This window comes from Protopterus annectens, chromosome 1.part1 (genome assembly GCF_019279795.1).
Source record: "Protopterus annectens isolate FY-2018-M chromosome 1.part1, PAN1.0, whole genome shotgun sequence".
Classification (NCBI taxonomy): Eukaryota; Metazoa; Chordata; order Ceratodontiformes; family Protopteridae; genus Protopterus; species Protopterus annectens.
Window position 1 is genome coordinate 1,685,672,743 of NC_056726.1, and position 17,366 is coordinate 1,685,690,108.

At 38.0% G+C, this 17,366-nt stretch overlaps 1 long non-coding RNA gene across 2 annotated transcripts in view; it reads left to right on the forward strand.

Annotated features, from left to right (window-relative positions):
- LOC122811840 overlaps positions 1 to 17,366 on the forward strand; it is a 161,027-nt gene that overhangs the window by 32,015 nt on the left and 111,646 nt on the right. For both annotated transcript variants that reach the window (XR_006366303.1, XR_006366302.1), the window contains one exon: positions 6,654 to 6,680. This is a non-coding gene — a long non-coding RNA (uncharacterized LOC122811840). The remainder of the gene's footprint in view (positions 1 to 6,653; positions 6,681 to 17,366) is intronic.

Here is a 17,366-nt window from a genome sequence, read left to right on the forward strand (position 1 = left end):
AAAAAACAATCAGGCATTAAGTAGACATTGTATCTCATTTTAAAGGACTGCAGCAGTAAAATAAGACATCAAATAACTCCTTTAAGCAATGAAAACTTCTTAACCAATTATCTTTTGCATAATTTGTATCTTTATAGAAAGACCACATCCTGTACTCATATTCCACTAACTTTCACATGAAGTCATCAGGCTCTGATCTCCACTCCTTAAAAATTATAGCTAAAGATAGTAATATCATCAACCAAAGCCATACCCTCTGACCCTTCCTAAGTAGCAATTAGGAAGTATTAATGTCTGTCTTTATTAGGTAACATTGTTCTTAGCACCCGTGAGGCAGCATGTTGAATACCACTACAAAGTTAATTAATCATTAAGCTGAATTAATCACTGGGTTATACCAAATCATATGAATATAGTCCGTATTCTTTGATCCACACATCCAACAGTTTAGATGAGCTACTCCCTTCTGTTGTAAATTCTAGTTTGTGAATGTTGCCAGTGATGGAAGAGTTTGAAATATGTAAAGTCTATCACTAGGACTGAGATTAACTGGTTAGCATTAGGAAATTTGCCTTTTCCCCACTGTAGTGTGATCTCACAGATGGTGCGTTTGATATACTGTAGTATGTGTGATGGTCAGTATGTTGGCCAAGTAACTCATTGCCCTGGGAAACATGTTCACTGATGTGAATGTTTGATGAATGGCCATTCTCTGATTTATGTTTGATGAATGGCCGTTTGCTGAAGTTAGTTATCGACAAAGTAATATAGACCCATATAATGAGCCTATCTCATATCTTAAGCATCATTCCATGGCACCTGTTTTGATCATCATTCTTTCATTCCAAAATAATAGAAGTCAATGTGGATATGAAAAACAAGATAACACCCAAGGCATAAAGGTATTGAGTATTTCATTACATTATAAATACTTCCTCTTGCACCACCCCATCCCTACTTCAAGTCAACAACTTAGATAAAGGCTTCTGACTCCTCTCCATTTCATATTAGTTTCTTGTGCATCAATTTGTGAATGGACCAATTGCTTACATCATCCAGTTAGCTCTTTATCTGTTACCATGCCTCTCAACCTCTTAATACAAAAAAATCTGAACAAAGCCTGAGAGAAAGGGTGAAAAAGGCCGAAAAATAGGGGCAGATTTTAAATGCTGATCTTATAAACTTAGAAAATTGCCAGGATAACAGGATTCATCTTAGAATGCCCTTTTCCTGATGGGTATGACATCTGAAACACAAATGTATGTCAATTTTTAGTGACTTCAGTCCTCAGATCATCCTAGCAATTTGCCAGAAAGTCATAAATTGTATGAGGAACAGACCAAAAATATGAGGCAGAAATGTGGATAGTTGAGAGGTATGTCTGTTAACACTATGTGCTTTTCTCTGTCCTTCAGCTATAGAATATTACAGCCATGTGAGTTACTTTCTGGGGAACTCTCTGCATCACACCACAATTGTCTTTTGCTCTCAAATTCTTTAATTAGTGATCTGTGTTTCAATTAATTCTACATCTGTTCTCTCTCCACCTGCTCCACTTCAGCACTTTTCTGTCCACTCTTATCTCGCACTGTAGGCCAGTCTATCACATTTGCAGGCCTGCTCTCAAAATTTCCAGTCCCACTTCCTCCTGATATTGCTCACTGTGGGTGTTCATTGGTTCTTTCTGAACATCTGGTTCATCTTTCTGAACATCAGTGGTCCTCCACCAATTATGCAAGTGTACACCTTTTCCATCTCTTTCTCTGACCTGGCCCAATATGTCATTCCCTGTCATATTATTTTCAGTACAGCTGGGTGTATTAAATTTATTACTGCTCTTCAAACCTGTACTGCCAGTGGAAGCAGATGAGATTTTTGCCTGCAAATGTACACAGAGATATCCTCCCCAACCCTGGTCACCTGCTTCACCTTTACCAAGCTCTTTTATAAAGCCATCTGTCTCAGCAAAGAGTTATACAGCTTTTAACTAGGACACTTAAGAAAAGAAAGTGTAAAGGTTTGCTTTCCAGCCCTTTTAGCTTCCATACCCAGTTTATCCTATTAATCTGGACATCCAAATAACCTATTTACTGCAATTTCTTTATTAAGATGCTGATCCAGCCCACCACAAATATAAAATTGTCATCTTCCTCCACACCTTCTTATAAGCCAGAAATGGGTACATTGCCTTTGTTGGCCTTTACTTCCTGATCTTTTTGCCATGTCTGAATACTTCCACTTTCAGCCTTAACTGTTGCACCTTCTTTGCTAAAAAGAAGCAAATGTTTCTACAAGTTTTATTTTTTTCTCATTTCCATGTACTACTCACCACATTTTGTCATTTTTTAAACTCATTGCTGAGATTTCCTGAAAAAAGTGCTCAGATATCTACATTCAAGCAAGCCAGCCATCCCTGGATATGTTCAAGCTATTCTTCTTCCATGAATTTCTCATTTTATCTACCACCTGCTAGAAATGTTAACACAAGTGGTTTAAAAAAGCAGACTCAAGCCAGAGAGTTCAGCTTAATACTTCTAAAGCTTAACTTCTAAGCATTGGCTAGGTATGGAGCTTACAACATATTCAGCTTGTTCCAGTCTCAACAGCATAACAAGTTGCTAACAACAAGCATGACACTGATACTGATTATCTTTGTCAAGTTACTAGTATATTTTCGAACTACAGTAATGATCAACACTGAGCTCAATAAACAAAGTGTGTGTGTTAAAATGTATTAAGAATAAACAAGGATTAAACACTTTTGTATAAGAACTTCATCAGAATCAACATACACTTCCATTTTACACAGTTAAATACCCCTCCCTTGATCACACATCCAATAGAAACCCACCATCAATTAACCATTTGAATCCCAAACAAAATGGTGAATAACATCAAGTTAATACTCAAAAATATAGCTAGTATACATACAACTATTAAAAATCATATAACTATTAAAAACCAGAGTGACAAAACTTTTTGACATTACTGCATTGTAACAAACACCCCTTATGTATCTAAGATTCTATACTTAACTCCTATTGAAATTCTATAAAACCCAATTACACTATATACGGCTTTAATTTTAAAACACAGATGACAGACTCTCATTTAGGCCGGGGGGGGGGGGGGGTAGTGGCATTTAATCTAATTTGCCAACTTAGCTCTTTTGCCTCCAACATATCTTCCCACGGTCCACCCTGAGGGGAATTTAAGTGTGTAAAATGGAAGTGTATGTTGATTCTGATGAAGTTCTTGTACGAAAGCGCTTAATCTTTGTTTATTCTTAAATAAATTTTAACAACTCTCTCCAGTGTGTTCTTGGTTGCATCTTCTGGACTGACCTGCTGCCCTGGTTTGGATATTTCTATGTTTGGTTTGTCCTGTTCCTGTGGTTATACAGTAAAGTGGGTGTGTTACTTCAGATCTTGATAACTATACACCTGTAATCCTAAGAACTGTATTATGTAGAGCAAGGGAGAGATCAGTTACAGAGTTAATTTAAAGGGATAATTGAAGTTTGCTTCTCAATAGTCTTTACCATTTTGGGTTTGTAAAAAGATCGTATCTATCAAATGAAATATAATTTTTGAGAAGGTTGCAGCTGCATTTTATGAAGGCCTTACAATACAAAGAGATGATCTGGACTCAGTTAAAGCCTTCATAGTGTACCACACAATAAATCATAGTGGTTAAGTAATAGAACATTACAAGTTTATGCTGGTGGCTTTCTATCATGTCCATGCAATCCTCAGAACTGTGTTTGGCTTGATTTTTTGGGAATCTTCTAACTTCAAGGTGGGTAAACAGCTTTGAACTATAAATATGTCATTATCTGAAAACTTGATAACATATTCAGATACCCACTAGCTGCTGGGTGGTGCAGGAAGGACTTGAGAAATACACTATTTGTAACAACAATATTCTAGCTTTCAATATTAAGAACTGTAGCACAATCAAATCTGAGAGAATGAAGTAGAATTTGACTAAAATGGTTAGAGAGCTTGGAATATAAATTAAGTTTTTAATTTATTTTTTAGCAATAATCCATGAATGGGTGTTGCCCATGTTAGGAGTGGTTTGATCATGAGGGAGAAGTGTGAGAGCTCTTTAATCTTACTTGTGCACAAATATTTGAAATATTCCACTGTTGCTGATGACTATTTCTCACCTTCTGAGAAGAGCAAAAGAGAAGAGCAAAAGGAAGCTAGTCTAAGTTTAATAAAACATGTTTGATCTCTTGGAAGAGGGTGTTAAAACAAACAAACAAAAAAAATCCTCCCTTGCTTTATATGTTCTAAGAATCAGTATGCAGTGCAGGCAGAGGAGAGAAAACTCTGCAGCCCTTCTATACTTCATCTACTTTTCTGTGTCATCTCCACCAATCATTTCATTTCATAAACATACATCTTTGGGAATAGGGACTCTTCTTTCTGATTTCATAGGTTAGGATGTTTGGATGCCTTAGATCTCCCACTACACTGGCTTATATTCATTCTCCTGGCCACTGTTAAAAGCAAATCCACACATATACCAGTAAACAATCTACCAGCAAGTAGACCACTCAACGCCCAATGGTCTTCACATATGGAGATCATACACACCTGCATGCAATTTCATGTTCATATTCGGCTTCAATGGAATTAAAAAAAAGTACCTGAAAGTCTATTGCAGGTCTGGTGCCAGCAAAAAATAAAACTAGAAATTTCAATCGCACACACACACACACACAACACACACACACACACACACACATATATATATATATATATTGCAAAAAAGTGATAATTAACTTTCTTGTCAGGTCTGAAACAGAGTACAGTGAGTCAGCAGCAAAGGTCATTAGGCATCTATATGTATATCAGCAAGTCTGATCCCATGGTTTATGTCAAGTTTTATGGATGTTTTATTGATGATGTTTTATGTAGTGGACAACTACAAAGCTTGAGCTTGATTCTTTTGAGTACATTAGCTCCATCACCGATTTATTTTTTTAATTAATCTTTAATACTTCTGACACACATTTGAATTTCTTGGACATTACTTTGATAAAAAAAGGTTACAAATTAGGAGTTTGAGTCAGACATTTATCATAAACCATCATCAGTTCATGGTAAGCTATAACAAGTTGCCGTCCAAAGTAGCTTAAATAGAATATGGTGAAGGGTTTGACTGCTAGAATATCTAATTTTACATCCAATGCTTTAGATTTTGAAAGAAAATCATGGAAGCTACAAAATTTAGTTTTAGTAAGGGGCTATTTAGAGATCACTAAATCAAAGTTTTAATGAAGTAAAATCATAAATCAAGTAAATACTCTCTGTTTTTGGCATCTGGATTAGAGCATAAGTGTACTGGCAATAATTGAGTTGACTAGAATTCAGCTATGACTCTCATCTATAATGATATAAAATATATTGTTCACATAAACTGAGGCATATTTAAAAGGACAAATGATTATTTCAGGTTATATATAACCCTTTTTAGCAGTAATAAAATAACAGAAAAGTAAAATGGCTTTTGAATTTTCTCTGCATGTAAAATTATAAACCAAAAAGCATGTGCATTTGTAGTTTTTATAGTTATTGTAGATAAATCTATACTGGACCATACATGGTAGTAGATGACTTCAGTAAAAACAATGGGTGTGAAGACTGGGTCTGTATTATAATATCGATATCTTAAAATGTCGACTCTCACTTGTTCAATACAAAATTGTTGAACTCCAAGGTTCCCGTGCCCTTTCCCTGACTGTAGTGTGATCTCGGAGTTAGAATATTTAGTTAGGGGGGTGTGGGGGGTGGGCACAGTCCCCCACTTAAATATGTTTGGTTTTGTGTGGAGTTGGTGTTTGGCCAACCGATTTCTTTCCGTTGGAAAGAAATCGGTGATTTGGCCATTCGGGAACCTTGGAGTTCGACATTTTCATGTCGAACAAGTGAGAGTCGACATTTTAAGATGCTGATATTATAATATAGACCCGTAATGACCATTATAATTGTTTAACAAGCAGAGTAGTGTATGTAGCCATATGTGTTATTAGACTAGCATTCCACAACAGCATGGCAGAAATAAAACTAAAGAATTTATGAACATTTTTTGCAGCCAGGAACAAAGAAACACAAAATTCAGTTTATGGTCATAGCACTGATTGTAAAAATGTCATTTGATAAGAGACAGGTTTCTGTAAGAGGTGGGGATTTCAAATCTCTTGTAGAAAAAATAACTTAAGTAACAATTATGACTTAATGCATCTGTTTTCCCTCGTTTAAATGGCATCTTTTCCATTAAAAGCATTTTGCACTTGAGAAGTCAAGAAAGGAACTGACATTATAATTGTTATTTTTCATGACATTAGTTGTAATAGTTTTATTTATATATTCGGATGGTTTTGAGTCACACAGTGTTCTGATAAAGTATATTTGTTGTGTAGACAAAAGTGTTTGATCTGTGTCTTAATAAACATTTCTTGCAGAATGTTTATACTGTTTTTGGTTATTAATTTGTAGTTTTTGATCAATGGTACACAGATATATGCAGACTGTGGTAATAAATGGCATATTTTACATAATGTCCAAAGCACTCATGCTATACAGTATACTTTAGACTTCACTACATGTGACTTACTAATTCTGTTTTTTTTTTATTTTCAGGCATCAGGTGGTAGAAATGCCACAGAGGTAACTATATTATTATTGTTTAAGTTGTCAGTATGTTATTTTCATGTAAATGCTTTGTTAGGAAGCAAAATGAGAAAACATGGAAATTACAGTACAATAAAGTGATGCAACATATTTTCCTGTTGGAGCAGAAAAATAGAAAAGCCAGGCTTCAGAAATTTTTGTTGTACCTCAGAGACAAACAGTGGAGACTGTAACCTCTGTGGTCATTATGAGTTAAAGGTCATTATTTATTCTGTTGCACTGGTGCAACACATTTTCAGTTCCCATTTCACATTGCCAGCTGTTACATGCAACTTCATGTAGTCCAGGGTTCGGTTCTCGCAACCTCAGTTTGACTACTGTGTGACTGAGCAAGTCATGTAATCAAAGAGTGCTCTGGGAGCATTGGGAAAATGTGCTAAGCTCCTAAATAGGTTCCTGGACTGCTTGACTGTTAATTACAAGACACTTTAGTGCACACTGTCTGCTTCCATTTTCTCTCAAAAAATCATTAGCATTTATTTATATTATTATTTTAATATGAATAATGCTTAGGATCAACCCGTTTAATAGTTTAAATAAAGAAATAAAAAAGTGAATGAATTTTTAACACTGATTAAGTTTAAGTTCTGCAGATACATGTTGCAGCCATCATTTGTTTACTTCAAAACAGCACTGTATAAAACATGCCAAGCTGACTCCAACAGCAGCCTACCCAGCAAAATTAGCCACTATTAAGAGGAAAAAATCTATGCAACAACTGCAGAATGACATTGTTGTCCAGTTCCCTGTCACCTTTTGATACCAATATAGGATGCATGCAGAGCATGTACAAGTGCAGTATAATAAATGACTTCTAGCTTCAAAACTTTAATCTGAAATACAATTTGCTCATGAAAAAAAATATATAAAAGAAAAAAGTTTCACTTTTTTGCTACTTGTTGAACTGAACACTAATAGACTGGAAGTGCAAAGCCTTGTTATGTGAATGCATGTGGCTAAATGTGTAGAACTGCCAAATGCAAAACAGACTATACAGTGATTCAGAATTTTAGTAGAAATAAAAAAAATCAGTAAAAGTACTAGCACTGATTCAGAATTTACTGGAAATAAACACTTGGTGAAAAGATAAACAGTGCTGCGAAACACAGTAGTTACTGAATGTGTATGTGTATGATCTGGTCTTGTGCAACATAAGTTCACTACCAAATACAGCTATAGCTATAGATGATATAAAATTGTCTATCAATAAGCAGCTCTTGAGTATATCAGCTTTTTTAATGATAGTGTGGAGTGATAGTGTGGATCCCGCCTGGTGGATGGGGACCATGGTTCGTCTTGTAGGTAAATGCCACTCTCACAATTCTGTCTGCTTTGCTCCATTGACACTGCCTCCTTGTGATGACCAACATAATGTCACACTCTGGGATAGCACAGCACATAGGTAGTGGTGCAGAGCCAACATAGTTCTATGCTGTAGGCACTGCTGTGGGCAGCAGCTGCCAGATACTCCAAAAAATAGAAGAAATAATGGAAGTACTTTCTAGAATGTATGGAGTGTATTCTTTCATGGTAAAGTTAACCATTAATATAATTTTGTTTAAAAGCAAAACTCTAGTCAAAAGGCAGTGTACTAACTGCATTATGCTCACCGCTAATACGCAATTTCTCAACACTAATAATTACTTCTGGGAGAGGTGTATATATCTAATTAATCTAGAGATTTCCCTCTCATATAAAAACTTGCCTTGTGAGCTTCATACACCTACACCAAAATCCTCTACTGATTATACCAAGATGTCTTCTGTCAAGGCTGTAAAAATCACTCGTAAAACTATCTAGAAATAAGAATAATCTCAGTAAAATAAGGACACTCATCTACCTCATGCATACCTACCATAAAACGTTGCCTTGAGCAAAAACACGCAAATCCTCCAACACACTGAACCACAGCGGCAACAAAAATGTTTTAGTGATATGTGACTGTGTTGTCAGGAACATTGACTCATCACTCATAAGGCTGAACAAAGAGAGAGTTACAGCAAGTTGTCTTTCAAGTGTCAAATTTCTGACATTAAAAGGGCCCTAAGGACTCCAACTCCTGACAAATATGACTACTGCATGGTAGTGATACATGTGGAAGTGAACAACCTGAGAAGTAAAGGCCTGTGGGACATGCAGAGAGACTACCTCTAGTGCCTTTTCCCAGGCAGAGTCCTGTTAATAAACATTCCAACATAACTAACATATCAATCCCAGTATCAGGTCCCATGAAGGTGGGTCTCCTCAATGACAGAAGTCTTAACAACAAATTGCTTGATCTTCAGACAGTCTTGTATTTGGAAATCATGCATGTCTTGTTTTTAATGTAAATAGAGTACTTTCTCTGTACTTGGGTTTTGTGTTTTTCAAGTCTTCAGACCTGATGGAAACTGTAGTGTAGCCTCCATATTTATCAAGAAACATATTAATATATGACAGATTCCTAGTGCCCTACAAACCGAACTCAATGAACTGCAGATCATTCTATAGATTATTATTTATCAACAGTTATCTACAGAGCACCTTTATTTGCCCCCACATAAGATTTTCTCGTGAATTAAATGATTTCTCTATTAGAACAAAAAAACTCATTTTGGGTGACTTGAACTACCCTTCAAGAAACTGGAACATCTACACCTCCAATGTAGGATATGCCCCAAAATTCCTAGATTTAATAAACGAAAATGTCTGAGAGTAGATGATAAACAAATTTACTAGAGAACTCATCATTCTTGATGTAGTTCTTACAAATGCAGCCTCCTCTTGAATTACTGCTCTGGTGCCTCATTCTCTAGTGAAGTCTGACCATAGATTTGTGAGACTTTCCTTTAAACTCCCAAAGGCCTATACAACAAACTCCACTGAATGTAAAGACTATAATGAAATATCAACATCCCTTTATGACTGCACCACCCATGACCTTCAAAGAGCAGCAAGGTTCACTAAGGAATTCTGCACCAATTTAGAAAAATGCATAGAGCTAGCAGCCCCTGCTAAAACCAGGTGTCATGGGAAATTTAAAAATATGTCACCATGGTTACTCACTACTATAAATAAACCCATTGAATCACATAGCAGATCCAAAACCTCTCTTTTCAATGAAAATATGAAAGATATTACTAAAAACTGAAAAATGGTATCAGATCCACTAAAGATCCCATGACCTTAGGCTGACCTCTGAAGGTAAAGATAATTATAAATCTGCATTTAGCTTTGTTAGAAAACTAAGCAATAATTCCCTTCATTTCTCTGAACTTATTCAAAATGGCAATTCCTATTCTGTCCCGATAAACATTGCCAACAATCATACAAACAGTGTCAACTTCACCACTAAGACTTCTGTTCTGAGTCCAGGAACACCTTACTACTTTACTCCTCCAATTATCTTTAAACTTTATTTACTGAAAGTGCTAACCAATACCAAAAATATTTCCCCATGGGATATGACAGTAAACCTGGTTTATCAATTAACAGTGTTAAATATATCTTTTGCGTTTAGCTACTGGGTTCATCCCTGATGAGCGGTGCACTGCAGTCTGAATGCCCCCTCCATAAGGATGGTCTTATAAACAGAGCCATAACTAACTCATCTATTGTTCAGTGCAGTTCCATGATCTAGCACCCCTCAACTGTATGTTGAGGAAGAAGAAAAGGTCTTCTGGCTTACAACTGTAGCACACTGATTGCTACACATGTAACAACTAGCTTGCTACAGTTGCAATACCATCCATAAAGCATTTCAGCCCTGACTGCATACACAGTATAGGCATTCATTTCTGAATGACAATACTGCAATACTGTCACATCAGCAACTGACAAGTGTACTCTATAACACCTTGCACCAGGACAGTCACTCGCTTCACCCCACCCTAGCTATGCTTTTGCTTATAACCATCCCAGGTAATTACAGACCTGTCAGTTTACAAACCTCAACTGCAAAACCATGCAATGTATTATAAGTAACCTCATGATCCCCAACAGTTTGGCTTTGTAAAGAAAGACGCAGTCAACTGAAGATGGTAAATTTCTTTGAAAAGGCTATAGATGGTATAGACATTGGCTGTGTGGGTCACATAGTGTATCTTGACTTGGCCAAGACCTTCTACACCATTCCCAAGCTGGTATCATATAGAATCTAAATGCTCTATAAATTGACCCATATGTGGTAAGAGGGATAGTGAAGTTACTGAAATACATAACCTCTCTTTTTTGGCCTTTACTTTTCAGCCCTACAAACACAGAGCCTAGACCTCTAATTTACAAAGTTTGCTGATGATTGTAAACTGGAGGTTGTTGTTAAGTCATCATCTGATACCCACAACTTCCAAAAGGAGCTCTTCCTAGTAAACGTTTTGTGTACTAACCATGATATCAAATTAAATGCTAAAATGTGTAGTATCTTTACTTTTGGTAGGTATCCCCCTACCCTTATCATACTGTATAGATAAGGTACTGTGACAAAGGGAGATAATGCCAGCCCAGCTATCTGGAATTTTGTAAAGAATTATATGTCATTTGTGAAAATCAACATGATTCATATAAGATGCTTGTGTTACAAATGTGTTAGACATGTATGTCATGTGTATATCAAACTGCTGGTACAGAAGTGTGTGTTGGAAAGGATTTTACAAAGAGCTTGAAATGTATCCTCAGTGTACCCTACTGGAAAAGAACAGAAATGTGCATGCACTATTGTAACTGTTTAAATGTATATATTTTAATAGTGGAAACTGGAATACAGGAGGTTAACTTCAATCCAGCAAAACTTCAGAAAAATAGCTGAAATTAAATTACTTTATGGTACCAGGGAGACACAATATCTGTGCTGAGAGGCATTCTGCATTATCTTGGAAGTGTTTAATTGTTTTATTACTTCCAGCATTTGCCAAGATCTGAAGAATATCCTATGCCTTTGTATTTTTACAGGTAGATGCTAAATGCTACCAGATACCATCAATGCTTGTTTTGGGTCTGGAGTCTAGAAGTCAGATGACAACAAATGATGTCATTCTGCAAGGTATCCCAGCAGCAATATTTGAGATATTAATTTAAGAAATCTCTGAGTGTGAGACACAGCATTCTGTATTCTGTCTTTGACCTGACAACAACTAAAGAAGATCCAGTCTCCACATCTGACTTGCTCTGATGAAGTACATTTCTAGGGAACAGTATAATTGTTTTAGATATAGTCAGGAATATAGCAAAGCTTAGTTTAGATATTTTTCTTTATTTATTTGAGACTGTCCTGCAATGTTGTTTTAAATATTTTCAGTGGTTTTGAACTTTGATGTCACTGTGAATATATATTTAGTATTGCCTTGTTATTTTATTATTTATTATTAAATATATTTAAACCTTTCATTGTAGCTGATCTGTGTAGAGATATTTAAGTTCTGAGAGCACTTGCATATTTATTTGGTGACACTGTGTATGCCACTCCTGATAGCCTTGCTCTTGGTCAAACTACCATTTGTAATAATAGTAACATTACACAGTAAGACTGGACACCCTTTGTTAAGGGATTTAAAGTAGCTGATAAGGAGTTGGCTGGTGGCAGTGATAACTACTTTATGTTTTACTCTGTAAAGGCTGTGGCCGAGGCACTAGAGAAAGAATAAGAGAAATTGGACTGAGTTTAATAAACTTTTAGGAAAGTAGAGCTGGGACTCAATGAAATTTGTTCTGGTTGTTTGCTGATAACTACTTTATAGTCTGGAAAAAAGGGGGCATAGCTAGTAAATCTATGAAAGCCTTTCCCAGGAGTGTGTGTATAAATCAAACCTCAAAGAGTGTGTGTGTGTCAACTACTTGGGCAGGGACAAGAAGCACTGGTTGGACAGAGAGGGTGCTGGAGGTCTTGGCTTGGCTACTCAGCTGAGATCTCAACTCTGCCAGTGGGGAGTCTTACTGGGTATCTGGAGAAAGAGGGAGGAACCAGCCCAGGACTGACTGTGGTCTCTGTGTGCTCTTAAGAGAAATTAACCTTGATGCAGAAAACTGCATCTGGAAATACTGTGTGCATACCTTGTCATCTTTCTAGTGTTGCCACTGTTGCCAGTGGTGAGTGTGAAGGCTGCCAGCCTAGCTAGATAGGATTTTGTAGATAATTCTGTCATTTGTGAATATTAATGTAAGCCGCATGCTTGTTCTCTTAAATGTGAGAAAATTATGGTAAATGTTAAACTTCAAAAATGTAACCACATTGCACTCTACTGGAGGAAACTGATAAGTCAAGAATTGTATAATTGTTTGATCTCAAGACTCGAAGCTGAGATGTCTGAATGAAGGAATTCTTCCTATTGTTTTGAGATCAGAGTTAATGACTAGAATTTACATGTATAATGTCTTTTATTGCTCTGGCTTCCTGACCAGCTGCAAGATCAAAAGGGCTGTTACACTCTGAGTTTCTTTTAGCCTGGGAAACAGAGAATAATGATGTAATCTGAAATGAGTCAGTGGTACTGTGTTATAGGTTCATAGGTTCATAGGAGGGTACTAGGCTATTGGCCCTAGGGCCTATATAAACCTAGCCGAAAATGTACCCTGGCTTTTGCCACCCAAGAAAATTATTTTCCTGTGCCCCTGTCAAGCAGAGCCACAGAAGTGATCCCCAGGGTGAATTTCCTATCTCCCATCCAATCATCAAGATTTTGCTTGAAGAGTGCTAATGAGGAGCTCTGTTTGACATAGATAGGTAGCCTGTTCCAGAGTATGGGAAGACTCTGGGACAGGAATCTATCCCTCCAGCATGTTCTGTTTATTGTGGTGATAAGGTTTAGGTCCCTAGAGCATGTAGCTTGGAGGGATTGGGATTTCTTTAAGTGGAGCAAGTCCAACAGCTCTGAGTTTGACATAGCTTTGTATGTTAGGCAGAGATCGCCTCTGAGTAGGTGATATGCGATGGAGTAAAGCTGGAGTTTTTTGAGACGGTCTGTGTAGGGCATCTGTTTGAGGCCAGTAATCCTCTTTGTGAGGTATTTCTGTGGCTTTTCCAGTTGTTGTAGATGTCTTGGGAGGTACATACCAAAAAGAGCATTGTACTCTATAATGGGTCTAATGAGTGATGAGTAGAGGGGAACAATGACCTCTTTATGTCTGAATGAGAAACCTTTTGTGATGAGGTGAGCCACGTAGAAGGATTTCCTGACCACTGTGGCGATGTGATTATCAAAGGAGAGACTACTGTCCACCTGTGTCCCAAGGTCTCTTATCACATTTTTGGCATTAAGTAGAATACCAGCTATGTGGTAGTTCATGGGTACAGAGTTTTTACCAAAGGGGATGACAATACACTTTTTGGCATTGAGCTTCAGGCCATGGATTTGACACCAGGCATCTGTCTCAGTGAGGCCCTTTTGTAGTATGTCCACACCGTTAGGAGTTTTGATTATGGCTCCTAGTTTGCAGTCATCTGCAAACTTTGTTCGCCAAAGACCTTCTGTGTTAGCCTGTACTTCAGAGAAGTAGATACCAAACAGGAGAGGACCCAGGACTGAACCCTGTGGCACTCCACTTGTCACTGGTCTGAAGTCGGATTTGGAGTCTGCTACTTTCACAGTGTGGGTTCTGTCCATGAGCCAGTTGGCAACCCATCTTGTGACATAGGGATTTATACCTAGTTTAGTGAGCTTATCTATAATTCCAGAGTGGGGGATGGTGTTGAAAGCCTTGGCGAGATCTAGATAAGCTGTGTGAACCACCTTACCCCCCTGCATCTATGGCTTTGGTGACTGCTTCAAAGAAGTCAATCAGGTTTAGGAGACATGATCTGCCTTTTACAAATCCGAACTGGGTAGGTTCCAGAGTTTGGAGATTACCAATGTCTTTATTTATGAGTTCCATGATGATACGTTCCATGGCCTTGCAGACAAGGCTCATCAGGCTAATGGGGCGGTAGTTCCCGGGGTCTATCATGGCTCCCCCTTTGTGGAGTGGGATAACCGTCATGGTGCGCCATTCAGTGGGCACAAAGCCTGAGGTGAGGATATGACTGAATATGGTACTTAGGTAGGGTGCCAGTTCATTCTGTAGTTCATGTAGAACGCAGCCTGGGATATTGTCAGGTCCCATGGATGCTGTGTTCATTGCTTTGGAGAGCGTGTTTTTTACCTGTGTAGCTGTGGTTACAGGAACTTTGCATTCTTCCGGTATAGATATGGGCCCTCTAGTGGGTGTGAGGGGGGTAAAGTTAGCACTGAACCTATCTGCCAGGATGTTGGCAATATCAGTTGGTTCTGTATATTTAGTGCCATTGTGCTGTAACTCAGAGAAGATCTGAGTGTTGCCATTGAGATTCTTGACATAGCTATAGAATGCTTTGTGGTTGTCTTTAGAGTCAGTGGCAATTTTGTTTTCATAACTAGCTTTGGAGGATTTTATGAGGGATCTCAGCTTCTTACTGAGGTTGACCAGGGCATTCCTCCAGTCATGGGATTTTACTTTTTTTTGCAACAGTTTCTTTCTTCTGTTGTAGAGTTTGTTTATGGCAGAGGACCACCATATCAGCTTCCTTTTTTTGGAGGATAGCATCTCAGTTCTATTAGGCATAGCATGATCCATGCACTCGTCTAAATGCTTATAAAGTGCATGTGTGTAGGACTCACCAGTCGTAACTCTATTGTCCATCTGCATAGGTGTCATGAAGTTTGCCACTTCTGTCTTAAGAAGTATGAAGTTGGCTTTGGAGAAGTTTTTTACGGTGGTTTCCCTAATTGGGGGTGGGATGTGGATGTCTAGGGTGATTCGCTTGTGGTCGGATCTGACCAACGAGGAATTGACCTCTGGTGTGGAACACCGGTTTCCCATGTTGGTAATGACCAGGTCTAGGATATTACTGCCCCTGGTGGGGGTGTGAATAAGTTGATCCAAGGCATTGGAATTTATGAATTCCAGAAAATGTTGAGCAAAAGAGTTGGTACATGAGTAGTTTTCCCAGTTATTGGTGGGGTAGTTGAAATCGCCCATTATTAGGGTGTTAGGTTGTACCCTAATACTTTCCAGTGTATCAAGAAATGAGGAGTGGGAATCCAGGGGCATGGTGGGGGGTCTGTAGCAAGCTACAATTTGGATTATGGTCTTGCTCAGAGTTAGTTGCACTTGGATAATCTCGGATGCATTATGCTGTTCAACTAGCCTGGAGGTGTGGATATCCTTAATGAATATGGACACGCCTCCACCTTTAGTACTTTGTTCTGGGTTAGGTGGCCGAAAGGTGTGGTATGAATTATAGCCTGGTAATGCAGGGGTGCTCTCTGGAGCTTTGAACCAGGTCTCTGTCACTGCACAGATGTCGATGTTCTCCATTTTAAGAAGTGCCTCGAGTGAGTGCATTTTGAGGTTTAGACTTCTAGCATTTATCAATTTAAGGACAGAGAGAGAGAGAGAGATAATCAAAGCATTTTGCATTTGTTTTCAGAAATGACAACATCACCAGCACTGCCTTGCTCTATATGTAAGTCTATTTTAGAACTGTGTTTGCTCTTAGACATAGATAGGAAATAGTAAATCCAGTCTTGCTGTTTTCTGAATTGATGTCAGAACTTTTCTACTGTATTATTTTAAGCATTTCTCTGTGATCTCTAAACTCTTGACTAGCACTGTGTAGTAAGAAGTACTGTCTTGTGTTCTTATTATTTATTATTAAATATTTTTAAACCTTTCAACTGTGGCTGTTTTATGTAGAGATCATTTAAGCTCTAGAGTACATTGCATGTATATAGTGATGTTGTCCAAACCTCTCCAAATAAGTATTGCTGTTCATCACACTTACCAGTTGGATAATAATATTGCACAGGAATAATTGGACACCCTTTGATAAGGGCCGTATTAGTAGCTGATAGTGGTTGGTGGCAAGTGGTACTACCGTATAGTCTGAGCAGAAGGGGCAGAACCTGTGCCAACCCTCCCCAGGAGTGTCTGTGTGTTTGTATATAACTCTTATGTCAAAGTAGGTGTGTGTCAGCTACTTGGGCAGGAACACAAAGCACTGGTTGAACTGAGAGGGTGCTGGAGGTTTTAGCTTGACCACTAGGTTGAGATCTGGACCCTATAGCTGTGCCAGTGGGGAGTGTTATTGGGGATCTGGAAAGAAAGGGAGAAACCAGCCCCAGACTGACTGTGATCTTTGTGTGTTCTTAAGGGAAATTGTACTTTACTGTGTGTGTATTTGTTATCCTTCCCAATGTGGATGCCTCTCACTGGTGTTAGTGGTTAGCATTGAGGCTCCTTGATTGCTGGTCTAGTGGTGGGGCATCACAGGCACCACTAAGAAATTAAAATTTAGTCAGGGGCTTAAGAACTTAAGTTTTTAAATCCCTTTCTTTTGACCATTGCGTGATAATGATTGTCAGGAGAGCCTTTTATTTATCACAGCTAATTGTCAAAGGAAAATTGTCAAGGTCTAATGAGGGAATCACTCTGTTATAGTCAGCATTGATCAGACCAACTATTACCAGTTATAGACAAATTCACTCTAATGCACACAAAGATACCTTACTGAAAGGATACAAGGCCTAAACAATACATCCTACATGGACCGACTCAGTGTCCTGTCATTATAACCAGTATCCTATAAACTGCTAAGAGGTAATCTGTGCCTAGCATACAAGGAATTCTCTGAGCTAATACAGATGGATTTACTGCACATCTGCAAGTCAAGTGGCA